This window comes from Geotrypetes seraphini, chromosome 14, assembly GCF_902459505.1.
Source record: "Geotrypetes seraphini chromosome 14, aGeoSer1.1, whole genome shotgun sequence".
NCBI lineage: Eukaryota > Metazoa > Chordata > Amphibia > Gymnophiona > Dermophiidae > Geotrypetes > Geotrypetes seraphini.
Window position 1 is genome coordinate 38,382,929 of NC_047097.1, and position 21,880 is coordinate 38,404,808.

Sequence of the window (21,880 nt, forward strand, 5' to 3'; positions counted from 1 at the left end):
ATTGTAATGAGGGGGGTGGGGGTGGGGAGGTTTCTGATCTTACATTAATTGCTTGGATTAGTAGAAAAGAATATATTATATGATATACATGATTACATATAATATGGTAAGGGTGGAAAGGGGAATAAATTTCATTAATTTAAGATGATTGTAATAGAAATTCAAATGATGTTTGTAAGTTTAAATGTTATTTCTGATTACACTTGTAAGTTGTAAAAATGAATAAAGAATTTAAAAAATAATAATTGGCTTATTCAGTTTTCTCAATAGTGAAGGGGACAAGGGTTTTGTTGATCCTTACTCTATATTATTTGTATTTATTAAATGACAATTGTACAAAATATTGTTTCTTTTTATACTTTAATAAAATAAGTTCATTATAAAATCATAACTATTCAAGGCTTGTGTGGATGGGATCAGACAGTTTACGGGGATGGGGTGGGGATTGAGCTCGCAGGGACAGGGTGGACAGGGTGGAGATGGGAAACAAGCTCATGAGGACGAGATGGGGTTGGGGCGAGGATGGGGACTGAGTTTGCAGGGACGGGGCAGGAACAGGGACCGAGCTCGCAGGGATGGGGCAGAGAAGGGGACAAATTTTTTCCCCGTGTCATTCTCTACTGCGTTTAACATGCTTTAACACTGATGTGCATCTACCAACAAAATCCAGCTCAGTTTTTCCTGACCTGGCAAAATATTCCCTCAAATCATTTAATTTAAATTAATAGTAACAAAGTAATAATAAGAAATTGTTGAACAGACTGCTTATTAATATTATTACCAAACCATAACAGGCTTTTATTTCATTAGTATTTTTCAGCTTATGTGCAAGGAAACAAAAGTGGTTCAGTCTTTCCATAGATCTATCCATAGGCATGATAATTAACACAAAGATGTACTACTTAGATCAAAACTTGACAGATGGTTGATAGGAGAAGGGGGAAGAGCTGAAACATGGACCTGGCACCTACCATTCTGTTGATTCAGTGGTGTGCAGTAGAGCTGTCCAATTTAGGAAAAAAGATTTTCAATTCAATACAATTCGATTTTCTTTCTATGATATAGCTTTAAAATTAGCTGGCAGGTTTATTTTGAAGCCTCTTCATCCCCCCCTTTTGCTCTCTTCAATCCCACACCCCCCGCAGTGTTCCCGCTAAGCTGCGCTGGGGTGCGCTGGCGCACAAAATATTACCTCGCAGCGCACAAGTTTCTCGTCACAGCGCACACAGTGTAGAGCACAGTTCTTCAACCGCCGGTCCGCAAACAAAATCTTGCCGGTCCGCGAAGGATTCGGTCCCCGCCGCAACGAAAGGCCGGCGTCAGCTGACTTGCAACTTCCTGTTGCAGTCGCTGTGCCGGGACTCCTGCCTTCGCCGGGACTCCTGCCTTCGCCGGGACTCCTGCCTTCCACCGCGTTTGCCTCCTGCCTTGTCTCCGCACCTCCAGACCAGCAGCGGCAGCTGTGTATGCTTTTAACTTCGGCACAGAGCTGCCCCTAATCAATAGTTTAGCGCGGTTTCATAAGGCAGCCTCGGGGCCTTTGCTAGGCCGGCCCACATCGCATCATCGAAGCGGGCCGGCTATCAAAGGCCCCGAGGCTGCCTCATGAAACCGCGCTAAACTATTGATTAGGGGCAGCTCTGTGCCGAAGTTAAAAGCATACAGAGCTGCCGCTGCTGGTCTGAACTCTTGGGCCGCTGAAGGAGGGCAAAAAGCAGCTGTCCTGGAGGTTTCCCTTCCTCTCGCCTTTACAGGTTCCTTTTTTCCACCTTTTTTTTTTTCCTTCAAACGGCAACGGGCCCCAGCATCGACATCAATCAAGTAAGTTCCACTGTCAATCAAGCGGTTCTGCTCGGCCAAAGCTTCCCCTGTGACATGAGCCACCCTCAGGGGAAAGAAAGTGACCCACAAAGGTGAGGGGAAGGGGGGCAGATGATGGAAGTTGGGGGGGGGAGAGAGAGAGAGAAGGGGCAGATGATGGAATGGAGGAGATGAGAGAGAGAGAGAAGGGGACAGATGATGGAAGTGAGAAGAAGGGAGAGAGAGCAGAAGGCAGATGGATGTCAGTTGAGAAGGGAGAGCAGATGCTGAATGGAAGTGGGGAAAGAACACATACTGGATGGAAGGAGGAGATAAATAAAGGGGGAAGAAAATAGTAAGATAATGGAGGGGTGAGGGAAAGGGGTGACAAGCTGTGTGTAGACACAGTGAAAAGAGGGAAACGGGACTAAATAGTAAGAAAGAATTTAATTTAGATGGAGGCAGAAAATAGAGAAGGAAGACCAGAGAAGAAAAGGGAAGAGAGAGCAGAGAATGATCAGATCTGAGTGGAGGAAATGAGAAGAGAGATATGCTAAAAACCACAGGGGGGAGGGAAGGATAGAGATGCCAGACCATGAGGGGAACAGAAGGAAGATGATGGATGCTAGACCAAATTGGGGGGTGGGGGGGGGGCAGGAGGAGAGATGGCAGGGAAAGACAGACAGTGAATGGAAGGGGCAGATGCTGGACTGAAGAGACAGAGAAGGTTATCATGCTGCTGTACCGGGCCATGGTACGCCCTCACCTGGAGTACTGCGTCCAGCACTGGTACTTTAAGAAGGACACGGTACTACTCGAAAGGATCCAGAGAAGAGCAACTAAAATGGTTAAGGGGCTGGAGGAGTTGCCGTACAGCGAAAGATTAGAGAAACTGGGCCTCTTCTCCCTTGAGCAGAGGAGATTGAGAGGGGACATGATAGAAACATTCAAGGTACTGAAGGGAATAGACTTAGTAGCTAAGGCAGGGAGAACGAGAGGGCACTCTCTAAAGTTGAAAGGGGATAGATTCCATACAAACGTAAGGAAGTTCTGTGGTAGAAAGCAACATATTTATTTGGCTCATAACTTGCTGGCGCCCGATATTTTTAGCTCACAGTGAAAAAAGTTTGCTCACAACACCCGCCCGCTTAGAGGGAACACTGCACACCAGCACAGTCATGTGTAAACAAAACAAACACTGTTAAGTCCTAGAGCATGCTCGCTGTCTTAACACCTGCTTTGGCAGAATACGCATTTCAAATCTGACGTATTGTAATCACAAAATAGAAAATACAATTATTTTTTCTACCTTTTGTTGTCTGGTTATTTTATTATTCAAACCATGTTGGTCCCAGGTTCTGATATCTGTTTCTCTTCTTTTTACTCACTCGCCAGGGTCTCCTTCCCATTTTACATTTTCTTCTTTCTTCATGCTCCCTATCCATCTTCCATCTGTACCTTTCTGTCCCTTCTCTCTCCTCCTCCCTGCAGGTTCTGCGCCACCCCCCCCACCCCCCCCAAGGATCCAGCACCCTCTATCCCTTCCCCTCTAGCTCCAATCCCCTGTCCAGTGTCTGTCTCCCTTCTGTCTAGCACCCCCTCCACCCCATGTGGTCAGTACTAGCACTACCCGATTCAGGGGAAAAAATCAATTCTATTCAGTGTATTAAATTGATTTTTCAATTCAATTCACTTTTCCTGCCCAATCAGGCATTTTTTTCAAATGTCTTAATGGGTTCATTTTGTAGCCTTTTCACCCACCCCAACCACTTTGCCTTCTCCAATCCCTTGCTGGCACTGTGGTGTAAACATAGTAACATAGTAGATGACAGCAGATAAAGACCTGAATGGTCCATCCAGTCTCCCCAACCTGATTCAATTTAAATTTTTTTTTTCTTCTTAGCTATTTCTGGGCAAGAATCCAAAGCTCAGCCCAGTACTGTGCTTAGGTTCCAACTCATGAAGTCTCTGTCAAAGCTCACTCCAGCCCATCTACACCATCCCAGCCCATCCTCAACCAAACAGCCATATACAGACTCAGATTGTGCAAGTCTGACCAGTACTAGCCTTAGTTCTTCAATATTTACAATTATTTTCTGATTCTAGATTCTTTGGGGGTAATAATTTAAAAAAAAAACAACAAACGTCTAAAAAGTGTCCTAAATGGCTACTTGGACGATCAAAAAGCCTGATCGTCCAAGTACCCATAACCGAAGCTGGTTTTTAGACGTATCTAAAAACAGCTTAGGCCTTTCCCCTGCCTCTAAACGCACAGAGAGAAAAGAGGTGTGTTTAGAGGAGGAGAAAGGGCGGGCAGTGGGCGGGAGGTGGGCCGACCTACACCTAGGCGTACAACAGGTATAACCAATACAGTTTAATCGACACTTAGACCTTTTTCACTTAGACGAAATAAAACCAGGTCTAAGTGCCGAACAACGGGCCGCTGAGCTGATGGCCGCTGGCGCCATCAGTTCAGCGGCCCGGCAACCTAACCATCGCGGCAGGAGAGATGCCTCATCTCCCCTACCGCGATGCCATCACTCTTCTACCCGAACTGCCATGACCCGCGGCAGTTCGGATAGAGGAGTGATGGCATCGCGGTAGGGGAGATGAGGCATCTCTCCTGCCGCGATGCATCACTCCCCCCCACACACACAACATCGGGGCAAGAGGGAGCTCAAGCCCTCTGGCCCCAGCCAACCGCGGCACCCCCGACACGATCGGGGCAAGAGGGAGCTCAAGCCCTCCTGCCCCCCCGACTCCCCACACGATCGGGGCAAGTGGGAGCCCAAGCCCTCTTGCCTCGCCGACTCCCCAACTCCCCGACAATATTGGGCCAGGAGGGAGCCCAAGTCCTCCTGGCCCTGGTGACCCCCCCCCCCCCGCTAGTTGTTCGGGCCAGGAGGGAGCCCAAGTCCAACATTTCTTCCTCTTTCTTCTCCATGCATGTCTTCTGCCCCTCCACCATATGCAGAATTTCTCCCTCTTATCCCCTTCTGCCTCTGATGCATCTCTCCTTCAATTCATGTCCAACAATTCTGCCTCTCTCCCCTCGTTTGATCTGATATACCATTGGGTTTCCTAAAGCAGTAGCAGTAGTGGCTAGGTGGCTGTGAGTTTGCAGCTTGTCCCACCAGGGCTTCCCTCTGCCGTGCCATCAACTGCTGACGGAAGCTTGCCATCAACTGCTGTTGCTGGTTTAGGAGGCCTGGAGGTATGTCAGGTCTCATCAGAGGTGGGGGGAGGGTAGGAGGGGGAGAGAGTTGGTTACTGAATTAGTGAGTCTGAATTTTAGGGAAAACAAATCGATTCGAATCAATTCACTGAAGTGAATCAGTGAATTGGGCAGCACTAGCCAACACCCTCTCTCTCTCTTCCATTCCCTCCAACACCCCTCACCCCATGTGGCAAGCACCCTCTCTCTCTTTTTTTCCCTCCAGCCCACCCCCACCACATGGTCTGGCATCTGTCTCCTTACCTTCCCTCCCCCATGCCCTGGCATCTTTCTCCTCTCCTTCCATCTCTTCCTCTCTCTCCCCTTCCATGCTCTGGCATCTCCTCTCCTTCCTTTCTCCCTCTCTTCCCAATGGTCTGGCATCTCCTGTCCTTACTTTCCCTCCCCATCATGCCCTGGCATCTGTCTCCTCTCCTTCTCTTCCCCAAGCTCTAGCATTCCTCTCCTCCCCCTCCATATATGCTTCCCCCTTCATGCTCTATCTCCTCTCCTTCCTTTCCCTCCCTCCCTTCCCCATGGTCTGGCATCATTTTCTCCCTTCCTTTCCTTCTCCCTTCACCTCCAATTGTATGGCTTTCTTCCTTACCCCTCCCTCACCTTAATCAGGTGCAGCTTTTCTCAACCCTTATCCCCCCCCCCAATGGGTACCTCTGTCTCTTATCGTTGGCAGCCTTCTTTGCTTGCATCAGGCATTCTTCTTTGATGGTCCTGCCTACTTCCTGTTTCCGCGAAGGCAGAATTCAGCAGAGAGGAAAGCCGGACGGTGGCTGAAGGCTGCTGCTGCCGCCGCCACTGCAGTCAGAAGGGGAAGAAGTTTGGATGCTGTCCCCAGGAGCACCCAATTATGGTCTGTACCCAGGGTGAACTGCCCCCTCCCCCACTCCACTGTACCCAAATTGGTGAGTCTGATTATTTAAAAAAAAAAATAAAATAAATAAATCGATTTCAATCGATTCAGACAAACTGAATCGGTGAATCAATTCAAATTGTCAATTGGACAGTACTAGTGTCCATTTTCCTTTTCACCAGGTCCAGAATGTGCTGCCTCTATATCACTTCCAATCTCAGTTAACCAGGCGAAAGAAATCAAAATCACAAACAGAAGATGGCTTTTCTACATAATAGCACAACCTATTACTGCTAGGCCTTTATTTTGGTACAAAACTGTAAATGTTTGATGATGATTATGCTATAATAACTAGTAAATTATTTTGGAAAATAGGCCTGACTAATCAAAATCTTTCTGTTAGTCCTGGTGAATCAGGCTCTAAGCTAAGGGATAGTTTTTCAAAAGTTTTTCTCATATAAAGCCTGTTACATAGTGGTATAGTAGTGTTGTACGTACTTTATAAAGACTTGGTGGTTTGTTTTTTTCAAAAGGCAGTAAATAAATCCTATTTTTTTAAAATGGGAAAAAAAGATGGCATTCGTTACAGTATTATGAATGCTGTTCTGGGGACATAGTTTGAGAAGAGCAGGGGCAGCATTTTACATGAAATACAGGCACACATTTAAATGTGTCTTGGAGCGGGTATAAATATATGTAAGCATTTTTGCAACATTGAGACTGATTCCGGAACCTTTATTTCCTTTATAAAATAGGCTTAAAATAGGTGCCTTTTTGGACTTCTCTCATACAGTGAGACCCTAAAAGTTACAGCTCATCTACCAGTCTTTTTCTACTAGAACTCCATCCCTCATTATGCACGCTGTTTACATAAATCTATTCTATTAGCACATCTATGATTTTTTACTTCCCCCTTCAAACTGTTCATTTGAAAATCATTCAATCACATCCATTTGTTATGAAATGCTAAACGGGACTAGAGAGGAGCGGAAACAATTTTTTCTCTCAGAAAATTCATGGACTGACATAATGAAAGCACTTTGTTCTGAAACTCAAAGCATATGATTGCCTTTAGAAGATATGGAACATCACAAATTTGAGTGCTACTTTAAAATTATTCAGATAAACTATTTGCCAGGCTTTTGGCACTTTTCTACCTTGCTTCTGCTTGAATCTTGAATTCAGTGTATATATGGTGACAGTTCTATAAGGGAGCATCTCAAGCCTATTCTAGAATGGTATCTGGGTACCCATTACCCTTGTGATTGGCTTGCCATCAGTTCTTGTGATTCGCGAGAACGGACGGCAAGCCAATCATGTAGTGGAGCGAGACCAGGCAGAAAGTGCAAAGGGCGCTCCTGCCTTATGCGCCGCTCTGCAGGGAGAAAGGCAGCCATCCAGCACAGAGCACGCCAGTTAAAAAAAAGGTACCGAGAGGGGGGAGGCTTCAGGCTGTGGGCTTCCCAGCACCAGACTACCAGACGCACCTACGTGTAGAGGAGGAAAAACCAAGAAAAAAAAAATTTTGAATCAAATTTTTTTTTCTTGGTTTTTCCTCCTCTACAAGTGCGTCTTATGGTCCGCTGTGTCTTATATAGCAAAAAATACAATATGTATAATTGTGAGCTCCACCCATGCCACTTCATACTTTACCCACACATTTGCCCACCTTGCATTTGTGCATTATAACACTTAAACATATTCCCTTATAGTAGTGGCTCTTAAACTGTGTGCCACAGCACAGTGGTGTGCCAGGAGAGATTCCAGAATTTTACTTTATTTTTAAAAATTCCTTTCATAAGTATAAACTAGAATAGATGACATGTATGTCGCATACACAGGAGCCTGTTAATGTTATGAGCGTCTGTGTGTGTAAGGATACAATCGCCTAGACAAGCATCATTCTTTGACGTGATTGGTCCTTGAACATAATTTTTTATTAAAAGAGTCCACAAGAGAACAAGCATGGCTCCATAATAAAACAGGAAATATACAAACATTAGCAGCCAGTACAACATTTGAGGGTTTTTTTGCAGTAGTTATCCTAATTTGAGCAACAAAGCAATCAAAGCTTTGTTATTATTTGGATCTTCTTATCTTTGCAAACTTAGATTTTCAGCTTACATCTAAAAAAAGAGAATGACTGCAGAATGATGAAATGTATGTTTGCTTGTTGACTGTCGAGCTGCGTTTTGAGTTAATTTGTACTCAAAAACAAACACATCCATCGCATTGATTAGCAATTCCATTCTGTCTACAGTATTTTAGTTTCACCATTATTACAATTACACACACATAGCTTAATGAACTTTAAATAAACAACTCTCAAGTTTAATTTTTTGTTGGTTTTGCAATTTTATCATTTCAATTACAGTATAATGTGCCACAAAAAACATTTGCTCCATTTAGTGTGCTGGAGCTAAAAATGTTTGAGAGACACTGCCTTATAGAATAACACTTAGGAGCTAACTCCCATATCTGCTGTTATTTTGAGCAAATATATACCCAAAGGGCAATCTAAGCACAGGTGTCAGAATATATAATTGCCCTTATATTTATTTCAATAGGTAGACTTGTGTGTGTGTGTGTGTGTGTGTGTGGGGGGGGGGGGGTTATCAATGTGGACTACTGTTAAGATAGGTTATTTCACTATTAACCTGGGTTATTAGTAAGTAGGTGTTGTATAAAATGGGATTTTTGCTCAAACAGCACTAGTTAGTAATGGACTGGCAATTAGCAATATGTTTTCTTTAGCTATAGAGATGTCTATTCATGACTTGATTTTATACTAAGGTACCTTGTGTGTATTTTATAAAGGCAACATAGGAGTGTATATGCCCTTATAAAATATGTTACCAGAATCAGTTCCAACGCAAATGCCCATGTACAAATTTATATTGAAACATTCAAGGTACTGAAGGGGATAGATAGACTTAGTAGATAAGGACAGGTTGTTCACCCTCTCCAAGGTAGGGAGAACGAGAGGGTACTCTCTAAAGTTGAAAGGGGATAGATTCCGTGCAAACGTAAGGAAGTTCTTCTTCACCCAGAGAGTGGTGAAAAACTGGAACGCTCTCCCGGAGTCTGTCATAGGGGAAAACACCTTCCAGGGATTCAAGATAAAGTTAGACAAGTTCCTGATGAACAAGGATGTACGCTGGTAGGGCTAGTCTCAGTTAGGGCACTGGTCTATTGACCAAAGGGCTGCTGCATGAGCGGACTGCTTGGCATGATGGACCACTGGTCTGACCCAGCAGCGGGATTTCTTATGTTCTTATCAGCTATGAGGGGTATAGATTTGTATATATATTCCATGTTTGTATCTTCATATTTTATAAAATGCACCCATATGTTTCAAATTTGCTTCTGATCTACCCAAACTATGCCCCCCCAGTAATACCTATGCAAATAATATGTAACAATAACTGATAATGACATTATTTGCATTTGATGTGGTCAACTGTGAGACTTTCTGTTTCACCAAGATAATGCCTAGGATCTTGGAGCACGACTGTTGTTTTGAGTGCGTCGGTTTTATGCAGAGACCTTTCATTTTAATCCACAAGTTCACTTTTAGGACCAGTAGGGACCTCTGAAGAAGACAATTATGTCGAAACACGGACCATGTAGGGTCCATATGTTTCTAGAGGTTCCGGCCCTAGATGTATTTATGTGGATTATTTGTTTGTTTCAATAAAGCCATCAGCTTGGACATTGATTCTCCACAATTTTTTAGTTTTCTTGTGTGTGCTTTTTGTGGAGTGAATAGAGTTAATTTCTTTTGTAGTTTTTTTTAAAGAATTTAGCAAAGAGGGCAGACTCTTAATGTAGGGCACCACATTCCCTGGAGTGACAGTGTGGGAGTACCCGTGCTATCTGCCAGCTCAGGTAAAGTGGTCCAGGCCCACTCATGAATAAATAAAGCTCTGGCACACAACAGTCCACACTGTTCCCCACATCTCTCCAAGACAGCCAATTCCCGTCTTTCCTTCCTATCAGATCAAAGTCCATATATGCAAGAATGGCCTTTAGCAATAGTACTGTGAGATTACCATTAAGGATCATGTTAACGCAAAAGAGAATGGCAAAATACATCAAGGTATGGTGAAAGAGGAACATTATACAGTTTGTATGGATCTAAAAGACAGCTGTGGCCTTTTGTTCCTCCAAAAGCAACTAAAGAGAAGACTCGTGCAGAAATAATCGTTAATGATTTGGTTGCACAGCTGAGAGAAAGAGGAGCAGACAAAACTCTTCAAGGTATTGCAAGTGATTCCTGTAATGTAAATACTGGTTGAGAAGGAAGAGTGATACATTATGATGAGGAAAAGCTACAAAGAAAGCTGGAGTGGATTGTGTGTAACCTGCACACAGGTGAACTACCATTCAGGCACTTGGTGACTGCTTTAGATGACAAGACATTAAGCAACAACAAATGGGCAGGTCCTATTGGAAAAATGCTGGATTCTTCTACTGAACTGTTGGCCCCAATCTTCCTCAGCTCAGTGATGAAGTGATTAAAGACTTAAGCACAGATCAAAGCAATGGCTACAGAATTGTAACTACTATTAGAACAGGTATCTTGCCAAAGTATCTTGCTCTTTTTGAAATAGGACCTGTGTCACATAGCAGATGGCTCACAACAGTTCTAAGGGTCTTGGGACTATGGGGTTTCAAGTAAAATCTGAAAGGAAAGAATCTGAAAAACTTAAGAATGATTATAGAGTTCTGTGTTGGGGTTTACAGATAAACTGATTCAATATAAAATAGCAATTGGACACAAGGTCCCAGGTATCTCCTCTTTTAGCTGCAACTGTTAAAAGAACATATGTGTCCCATATGTGGACATTCAGTTGAGGATGGGCTGGGGAGGGCTTTGATGGCTGAAATGGTTAAGATGGGCTGGGGTGAGCTTTGGATCTAAGCACACTACCGGGCAGGGCACTGGGTCTCTGGGCCAGAAATATCTAAGAAAAAGGACAATTTTAATTGAATGATTTATTTTTATGGAGTATGTAGGGTTGGGCAGATTGGATGGACCATTCGAGTCTATCTGCTGTCATTTACTATGTTAAGAAAGATAAGCACATTGGCTTCCATTGCCCTTCTAGATTACCTACAAGATATTTATATTTATATTCAAGGTGCTAACTTCAGGAGAACCAGCATATCTCCTATGACATCTTATCCCATACTTTTCCACAAGAGTAGTCAGATCTACAAATCAAACTAGCTGGTCATCCCATCTTGCTGGGATACTGTCTAGGAGCACATCAGACAATCAGTTTTTTTCAGTATAGCCACAAACTTTGGAACTCTCTCTCCCTCTATCACTGAGACTACAGACAGAACATTTTAAAAACGAGTTAAAGACATTCCTCTTCACAGATTCATACTCATAATTCCTTTTTCCCATCGGCCCTACCTCCACCATCTTTTGTTTGGATTTTGAAACGTTGCACATGTATCCTTATGGTTTTTCCTTTCCCTTTTTCCTATTGGTGTTCTGTAGCAAAGCCACTGAAATTTCAAACATTAAGAAATAAAGGCTTATCTGCATTAGAAAAAGTCTGTCACATTGGGGTTTTTTTGACAATGGCCAGTGTTTCACATTCTTGGCTGCTTCAGGGTGTGAACACACTGCACAGACCTAGTAAAAAAAAAACAAAACCTCAAAAACCTAATAACTTCAGGAAACAGATACATGCATACATAAAAATACTGAAAAATACATTAGCTATATTATGTAAATTAGAAACAATGAAAATCACCTGTGTTGTCAGAAACCAACTCAATGGTATCTTGCTGCTTCACAATCACAAACGTGGCTATAAGATGCCATCCAGGACTACAAAATGGGGAGAGGAAGGGGGACATTGATATCATATCCTTATATACCAAAACCTGCTTAAAGGCAAAGAATAACCTGCTTAAAGGCAAAGAATAAACAGAAATGTAGCTGGAAGCTGCATCAGTTCCCTAGACTGAATGCTGATTCCAGCAAAGAAGAATTCCATGCCAGCTTTTAATTTAGTCCTTCAAATATCTTTCAGGCAAGGGAAAAACATTTCAGCTGGGAATTACTCTGAGGCATCTGTAATTACCTAGATAAAACAAAAATCTTGCTAGAGAAGTTCAATTCAAATCAATTCAAGCTTTTAAATTCCATCCCACCAGTTCTTCACAATTCCATACAGGGAACCATAATGACTCACTGAGGAATTGCCAGATGTCATTCACAGTTTTTAAGATGATACATCAATCTCAATAAAAAAGATTCCATTCCAGCTCTTGATTTAATCCTTCAGATTCTTCATCGTTCAATCTGTGAATCCACTGTTATTCATGTTATAACAAAAAAATGCCTTCTATCTCCCAAGCAGCCAGGAATAGCGTCTAAAACACAACAGCATAAATCATAAAAACTGTGATTAAATTCCTAGTAATGTAACACCATAGGAGCTTATAGTCTATTATTGTGCAAACAGCTTTTATGCTGTCATACGTATCTTAAAAGGACGACTGGTATGTCCCACATTTAGACATATCACTGAGTATACCACAAAGGTGGAAGAACATGAAGTGTTGTGTGACAAAAAAAACGTATTCCCTGTGCAGGGGTCCATAAACCATCCTTCATATTCCAATGTGATATTGCAAAATTGACAGTGGTAACATCTATGACGACTACCAAAAACATTTGCTGTGGTGTATGTAAGTGTCCTTTTAACATCAGAAGAACTTAAAAATTATTTCAAGTTATGTTGTGTAAATGCAGTCCTCAGGAAAGAACCCTTAAATGCAGGTTGAAGTTCTAAAATGACCTAATGGTGTCTCAAAATACATTTTTACACGATCATCAGTAGACATTTGTTTTTTTTCTTTTACGCTTCATACTATCAAGGATATTGTCAAAAAAGGAATAATAAGTCAACATTTTCCAATTTCTTCCATATGAATATTATTCAGACTCCTGAAGCAGACTGTAGGACCGAAACATGTATGTGTTGAGTCCAAATAGATATAATAAAGAAATTGAGCACCCAAGGTTGTTTTTTGAGCACCCACTGGGTTTTTATGTCTCAAAATACAAACCACATCGTTAATCAAAAGAACATATCTTAAGAATTGCCATCCTGGGACAGACCATCAAGCCCAGTATTCTTTTTTTAGCAGTGGCCAACTCGGGTCCCAAGTATCTAGCTAGATCCTTGGAGAACATTGTAATACACAGGTGATCATGTCATCTTCTGTGGAATGATCACGCTCAAGAACATAGCTCTTTTCAAAAATTTGGCCCACTTAAAAGCTCGATGAAGAAGTTCCAAGGGAAGATCATATTAAAACCACACAATTGCAGGATCTACGGGGTAAGGAAGAGATGCACTGTGGATCAGTCTGAAAAGAGGGAATGGAAAATGTTTTTACATGAGGGTGATATACGGGCTCGCTTCACAGACAGAAGTGGACAGAGATTTAATAGTAGACATTCAGTGGAATTTCCTTCCCCTGACAACGCTTTGGCGGAATAGGGTCTCCTATTGGGATGGAATAAGCTAGGGACCACCAGTGGATGAGTGTGATAGCAGATAAGTGAATCGGCTTTGATTTATATGTTACACGGAAGATGACTTTGAAACTGTTGTGAGACTGCTATACTGCTTTATATTTAAACCAGATGATTTACAGCATTTGAATGAACTGTCTGCTAAGGAGGAAGTCTGACTGGCTTTAATATTCAGTGGAGTTTTTTGACCTGTGGTGACAGTGAGCTTACGTTGATGCAGCTGTGTGTTGTTTTGTGATGCGCCTGTATGGTTTTGAGGTCTTTTTTCTACGCTTTTGCGGAAGAGAGTTGCCTCCTTTTGCGGAAGAGAGTTGCTATTAGTTGTCTTTGTGGATTTCAACTACCCCAATATTGATAGGGTGAATGTAACAGAGCATTCTACGAAGACAAAATCCTTTTATGAAATCAAGGACTGCTTTATGGGAGCAGCTGGTTCAGGAAATGACAAGAGTTGAAGCAGGTCTAGACCTTGTTCATAGTGGAGAGCATGAATTGGTGCAGTAAGTAATGGTCCTGGGGCCACTTGATAACAGTGATCATAACATGATCAGGTTTGGTATAATCCCTGAAATAAGTTCACACAGGAAATCCAATATAACAGCATGTAACTTTAAAAAAGAAGACTATGATAACTTGAGAATGGTAAAAAAAGAAATAGAGGAGCAATTGCAAAGGTCAAAATTTAAATCAGATGTAGATGTTATTGAAGAATTCCATCCTGGAAGCCAAGACTAGATATACATTTAAAACAAACTGGAGAAAAGATTTCTTCAAACCATGTGTAATTAAACTCTGAAATTCGTTGCTGGAGAATGTGGTGAAATCAGTTAGCTTAGCAGGGTTTAAAAAAAGGTTTGGATAATTTCCTAAAAGAGATGTCCATAGGCCATTATTGAGATGGTTTGGGGAAATCCACTTCTTATTCCTATGATAAGCAGCATAAAATATGTTTTACTACTGGGGATCTTGCTAGTTACTTGGGGCCTGGGTTGGCCATTGGGATCTTGCTAGGTACTTGGGACCTAGGTCTGTCCCAGTATGGCAATTCTTAAGATCTTATGTTATAATTATGGCTGTTTGTTACATGGTTTCTGAACATTTTTTTTAAATAGTGTTTCATTTTTTACTTTGGTAAATTTATGCTTATTTTTATCTCTAATGCCATTTGTGTCTATATCTTTTTATTGTATTTTTGAATTGTTTTAATTTTAATAATGTAATTTTTCTGTTTCAATTCACCTTTGATAGGAAGGCATGAAATAAATGTAGGTAATGATGATATCTACAGTAGAACTTTGGAGCGCAAATGGAAAAAATCTAAATCCCCCTCAGATAAACAGACCTGGAGGGTCAATATTAAACTTTACAATTCATTACTAAAAAAAAGCCAGGAAGAATTTCTTCGGAGATAAAATCTTCAGATCCAACAATCAGATCAGTGCGTTGTTTAATATTTGGCGCTCCTTAACTACAAAAAAGGACTCATCCTTGCTCCCCTCATCTCTATCAGCAGATGCCCTTGCAAAATTCTTCAATGAAAAGGTTACCACCCTAAGATGCTCCTTCCCGCCTACAGTCTCCTACAACTCCCTAATCTCTACTGACCTCAACCTTTCCCTACCTGTCTCCAATCCCATTCCAGCCGACAGATCCTGGACCGTTTTAGAGCTTGTTTCCGAATTGCAAGTCTCCAAACTCTGCCTCAAACTAAAAACTTGCAAATGTACCTTGGATCTTTTCCCCTCCTACCTATTCAAGAATATCTCTACACAGGCCATCGCTTCCCTCACCAAACTTATAAACGATGCTCTAACATCTGGCCTTTTCTCCTCCGAAAATGGGACATATTGCACTAACCCCTCTACTGAAAAAGACCGACCTTGACCCCTCTATTCCCTCCAATTACTGTCCAATAGCAAATATCCCTCTCCTAACCAAGATGTTAGAATCCATCATATCCACTCAACTCTCATCCTACCTAGAAAGATTCTCTATTCTACCCCACCAATTCGGCTTCAAACCCAACTTCAACACCGAATCCCTATTAGCCTCACTAATCTCTAAAGTACAACAACTTCATTCTCGCAACAAATTCGCTGTACTTCTACAATTCGACCTCTCCGCAGCTTTCGACGTCGTCCATCATGATATCCTAATCTTCCAACTCTCTGAAATAGGCATAAGTTCCACAGTCCTAGACTGGTTCTCGAAATTCCTACGCTTACGCTCCTACACCGTTAACATAAACGGTACCTCATCCCCTTCCTGGAAGCTGATATGTGGAGTCCCGCAAGGCTCACCCCTCTCTCCTATCCTTTTCAATATTTACATGTCCTCTTTGAAACTCCTTCATCTATCCCCCCTGGAAACTCTCTACGATATCCTCATCCTCCTTGAGACCGACTCGAACCTCACTAACCTCGCATGTATAATGAACCTTCAATCCTGGGCACATTCTGTACAAATGAAATTGAATGAATCCAAAACAAAACTACTTTGGCTCGGCCCAATATTAGGTCATTTACCCACCTCCATCCCATTATCTTCCAGCTCTACTCTTCAGCTTGAGTTTTCAAGCAAAATCCTTGGCATCATCATAGACTCCTCTCTCTCCTTCAATGACCACCTCAACTTCTTGGTAAAAAAATGCTTCTTTAGTCTTCATATGCTGAGGAAAGTGAGATCATATTTTCATCATTCTCACTTCGTCGTCCTTGTTCAATCCACCATCCTCTCTAGACTGGATTATTGCAACTCCATCTATTTAAGCCTAACTAAAAAAAAACTCCATAGACTTCAGCTAATCCAGAACGCCGCAGCCAAGCTTATTTTCGCTAAAGGCAAGTTTGACCACGTCTCCCCACTCCTGTCCAAACTTCACTGGCTCCCAGTTCACTCCAGAGTCCTCTTTAAATGTGCCTGTTTAGCTTTCAAGATCCTACATGGCATCCTCCCTCCCGTTATCCCACTCTTCTGGAACTCCTCTAACCCTAATTCCACTAGATCCTCTCAAAAACTGAAACTATCATTCCCCTCTGCAAAAGGTATATCTCGCGTAGGAAAACTAGGAACATCCCTCCCCTTTAGAACCACAGAACTCTGGAACAACCTTACATCCCCACTCAGAATTTCAAGCTCCCTCCAATCCTTCCGCAAACACCTGAAAACTTGGCTCTTTTCAAAAATCTAACACCTCCCGCTCTTTGGTACCCTGTCCCTTCTTTATCTTCCTAGCTCCTTTCCTATAACCCTTCATTGTAGCTCCTTTTCAACCTAACCCTGTAAACCGTGCCGAGCTCTACGCTTGTGGAGATGGTGCGGTATACAAACCTAAGGTTTAGTTTAGTTTAGTTTAGAACCACTCCAAGTAGGGGTGGATCAAGGTAAATGTTTTGATTTGATATCGTTAGATAGTTCTGCTGAGTTTGAATCCATGGACTTGAATATATTGGTAGCGACGCTAAGGGAATGGGGAGTAGCAGGCATGGATTTGAAATGGTTGAGGACCTATTTGATGGAGTGATCTATGTGTGTATGCAGTACAGAGGTTATCTTACCTGAAGCATCAGTGGCAAACGTGGTACCCCAGGGGTCCTCATTATCTGCAATGCTGTTTAATATTTATTTGGCTCAATTAGGGAAATAATCAAACCAACGAATAGAGGACAAATAATAACAAGAATTCTTGCTATTCTATACCGCCAGCGCCATTTTTTGATACGTGTCAGCCGAAACAAAGTTGCACATTCATAAATACAAGACCCCCGATGAAGCCCTTGACTGTGGCGAAACGGGTCCTGTAGGGCGTTTAGCCAATTTTTGTTAACTACAATGATCTACTACAAATCAAGTACATACAAAAGCTAAGTGCGAACTTTTAATGTTATTTATTTCACGTAGCACTTTATTACAGCTTCTTGCACATTTGTAGTTTTGCACATGAAAATACCGGCTCAATGAAAGATACCATGTACCTGTATGAGTGATGTCTGGATACTCAAGTGTCTTGAACATTACAGGGTTCTGAGAGCGGTATAGAATAGCAAGAATTCTTGTTATTATTTGTCCTCTATTCGTTGGTTTGATTATTTTGATTTGCTCAAGAGGACTTAGTCCATTTTTTGTGGTTAAGCATATCAATTAGGGAAATGTCTAGAGGAGATGGGTATTCTTTTCTGTATGTATACTGATGATGAACAGTTTTCTTTGAAATCAAGGGTTGGGGTGAAGAACTAAGCTCCCAATTGAATGTTTTTATGAGTGGGATTAGTGAATGGATGCAAATGAATGATCTGGTGTTAAATATAGTTGATGATTGTAGGAAAGTGAGCGAACATCTATGGCAGGGCTGCCCCAAGTACAGTCCTCGAGATCTACTGGCAGGCCAGGTTTTTAGGATATCCACAATGAATATGCATGAGAGAGATTTGCCTGCACTGTCTTCTTGGTATGCAAATCTCTCTCATGCATGCATGCATGCATGCAAGAGTAACACTGAGTGCTAGCTTGCCATTCAGGAGAGTTCCTCAACTGACTCCTTTGCATTTTTGAATAATTATTTCCACCATATTGGTTCTTTGCAAACTTTCTGTATTGATCATTCTGGACCCCTGAGGAAGAAGTGTTTTTTGAAACGCGGACCGTGTCGGGTCCAGCACACCTTACAACAAGAACCATCTTTTGTATAGAATTATTATTTTTATTACTTTCATTGATGCTTATATACATGTTTTTTTATGACTTAATTGAATAAATTCCTGCACCTTGTACATGTTCTGCAGTTTTGGTTTGGTTTTTTATCACCTTGTTGGGGGTTATACTTGATGCAAAACTGGCGAGTGCCCAAGTAGCAAAAGTAGTACAGAAGGCGTTCTTTGCCCTCAGAATGTTATGTCAGGTGAGGGCAGTACTTATGGGATGGGATTTTCGAGAGATACTATAGAGTATGGTATTATTCAAATTTGATTATTGTATTGCTCTATATTTGGAGATGATGCAGACACATGTTCGGGCATTGCAGGTAATGCAGAATTCTGCTGCATGCATGTTAATGAGAGATTTACGTTTTGATGATATCTCACCCATATTAAAGAAGCTTCATTGGTTCCCTGTAAAATTTTGTATAAAATATAAGGTTCTGAAGTTGATACATCAGGGGATATATGGTAAATTGCCAAGATATTTCAAGGAAATTTTATGTATGTATCAGCCAAGACATTTGTTGAGATTTGAAAAGCAGTTGTTGTTGGATGAGGGGAGACAAGAAGGGTTCATTATGCCGAGACAGTTAAATCTACCTTTTCAGTGGCAGGGCCAACAATGTGGAATGCACTGTCTGGGAATTTAAGATTCTGTGCCAATATATTGATGATTAGAAAATTGTTAAAAAACACATTTTTTTGTTGAGGCATTTCATTGAATTGTAGCTTGTCCACATTGGAGAATTTCCTGTATGGTTTGGGGGATTTAATGATGTAAGGGGAAGATCATTTTAAATAAGTTGTTTTGTCTATTGTTTTTATTTGATTATGTATGTATTTATTGTATAAGCCACCCAGGTTTTTTTTTTATATATTTTAAATACATAAATTAAATGATTTTAAGAAATTAATCAGATTTGATATGGACTCCCTGTGGTATAAAACCATGCTGCCCTTGATCTTGCAACTCATTTGATGAAAGATGCTTCACTATTCTTTGTTCACTCAAGTCTTCATTTGTTTTCCCAAAACCAAAGTCAGTTTAGCAGGCTTCTATTTCATAGTCTCTTCTCTATTACCATTTTAAGGAAGAGTGAAAACATCTCACCCTTCTGCAGTCTTATATAACCACTCCACTTTACAAAGATCTTGAACAGAGCCTCAAGGAGGACCATTGCTATTTTACAACTCTGTTTCATTTTAGTCAGCTATATATATATATATAAATATATATATCTATACTATCTCTAATCAATAATTTTGTTTCCCCTGTCCTTTATGTTTTACCCTTATAGACCCCTCCTTTCCTATTTAAATTGTATTTCTTCCCCCGTTTTCCCAATGTGTCCTGTTCAAATCAAATCTGTCTATTTTTTAAAATGATTTTTATATAATTGTTAATTATTTTATTCTGCATTTTTTGTTAATGTAAATCGCTTAGTAATTATGATAAGCGATTAATCAAATAATAAACAAACTTGAAACTTGATTGCTAATTCTGAGTTTTTGTAGCCCTAAGACTTTGGTTACTTTTAGGTTTTCTAGTTTCATATGAAGGAGATAATTTTATAAACCTTTTTCACATGTAAAACTCTGGTTTGCTTATGTTAAAGGCCTCTTATGAAATGTGACTATAACTCGGAAAACATAGCTAAAGTTGCGGATCCAAAATGGTGAGAATAACTGATTTTCAGACCTTGGGTCCAAATCGTTATTGAGTTATGCACTTACTCCCCTTTTACAAAAGCACGGAAGAGGTTTTCAGCACTGACTGGTGTGTTTAATTCTCTGCCCTGATCCAATGCTCATAGGAACTCTGTGACCATCGGAGAGCACTGCAAGAGCAGTCAGTGCGCCAGCTGGCGCTAAAAACCTTTTCCGCACTTTTGTATAAGAGGGTTTAGTTTGTTATCTAATTCACGATTTTCTAACTTGTGTAATATAAATGAACTCAGGACCTGTTTCTGAACACGGCGCCTGCAGCGGTAGGTACCTACAAAACTAGTGCCTAGCATGTGCCAATCACCAGTAGGTACCTTGTCCAGAATCGGGTCTGTTTTTTGTACAGACACTTTAAATGTAGACCAATGTTTTATAGGCCTACATTTAAGACGTCTGACACACGCCTACAGACACCTAAGACCACACCTATGCTGGCCTTAGACATCCATAGGTGTGTGTAGGTGCTTCCATAGGCGTAAGTCAGATGTCTACATTGTAGGCGTCATTTGCCGCATCAATTAAAAAAAAAAAATAAAGTGCATCCCGATTGGTCTGTCGGGACACCGTTCTGAGAATCGGGCCTAAAGTGTTTTTATTAAGTAGTTTTGGAGAGGCTGTTTCTGGTGACGTTAGCTATGTTTTCCCAGAGATGGTCACAAATAGTGATCTTCACAAATTTTTTAGTATGGCCACTTTGGATCCAAATGTGTTGAAGGAGAGGTTGTGACACTGTTGACCACTGAGTGTATTCTTGGGAAGGTGGGCATTTCCATGTGTATTTTCTTCACCTACTGAGAAATGCCTTTCCTTCAAGTCTTCAGTTTTTCTTACCATCTACTTTCTTCTTTTGCCCTGAGTTTAACTAGAGAGACAAAGAGTAGTAGAAAAGTCAGAATGATGATGTGGTCTGTCTCAGAGGCCTCCAGGGGCCATCATACTTATAGGTATGATACATGTTGTTGAGTATTTGTGTTGTGGGCTTGCTCAGAGGTGAAGTTTGGGCGGCATGTGGGCAAAGTTGTGATTTATACACGAGTACATTTATATCTGCTCTTGAGCAGGCTTAATGTCTGTGCCTTCAGTCTACGTATGATTTCTGCAGTATATATGCTAGTATTTTATAAAGACACGTGGAGGGCCAATCTCGAAAAGGAAGTCTAAGTCGGATTTTTCCCACTATACGTCCAGGAAAAGGGTTTTGATTGTCGACACTTGGGCATCCCGGCGATTAGGACGTCCAAGTGCCGACTTAGGCTTTTGGGGGACATTTTAGTTGCCCCATAGGTTCCTATATGCCTTTATACTGTAAAGCAAGCACCTTCCTAGCCTATTAACCTAGATGTCCTGCTATAAAATTATCACCTATCTGTCTTGCAATTGTTATCTGATATGATTTTTTCTGTCTGTAACATATGAACCTAGTTGTTTGAAAATAACAGTTGAGCTTCCTATGTTTGCATTCTTTTCTCCATAAAAATTGTAATCTTTTAATAACGACAGCAATTATTTATATCTGTGATCCTATGACAGACATGATGAATTCTCGTATACTCCCATGTTTTATTTTTCAGTTATCTCAGGGGAAACAATTTCACCAGTCTTATTTTCTGTTGTGGCAAAAAAATGTCCTAAGGTCAGCAATGAAGAGCCGACTTTTAGAAAGAATAGCATCCGGCAGACACATACCTCAATGAAACCTTACTTAAAGGCTCTTAAAAGTAAGTGAAACAAACTTTTTACAGATGACTTTTTTGAACTGTTAAGCTATTTACGGCTTAAATATGAATAACTTTAATAAGGAATCTAATTTTAGCTAAACATCGTTGAACAGCTGTGATTTATTCTTAAATGTATTGCAGCACAAGCAATAATATTTGAAGCAAACATTGACTGTGTTTATATGGTGAATGGTAACTGGTGAATTATGCCAGCGATGCATTATGAGATATTTAGCATACTGAAAGTGTGTTCTTATATATCTAAATCTGCATGTTACTGTGAATAAAAAA

At 41.1% G+C, this 21,880-nt stretch overlaps 1 protein-coding gene across 5 annotated transcripts in view; it reads left to right on the top strand.

Moving 5' to 3' along the window:
• Nucleotides 1-21,880, top strand: part of OTUD7A (OTU deubiquitinase 7A) — a 548,435-nt gene that overhangs the window by 223,825 nt on the left and 302,730 nt on the right. For 4 of the 5 annotated variants that reach the window (XM_033921034.1, XM_033921035.1, XM_033921037.1 and 1 more), the window contains one exon: nucleotides 21,443-21,589. The exons of the other annotated variant lie outside the window; for it this stretch is intronic. The gene's annotated coding sequence lies outside the window, so the exon portion shown is untranslated. The remainder of the gene's footprint in view (nucleotides 1-21,442; nucleotides 21,590-21,880) is intronic. 5 annotated transcript variants of the gene reach the window in all.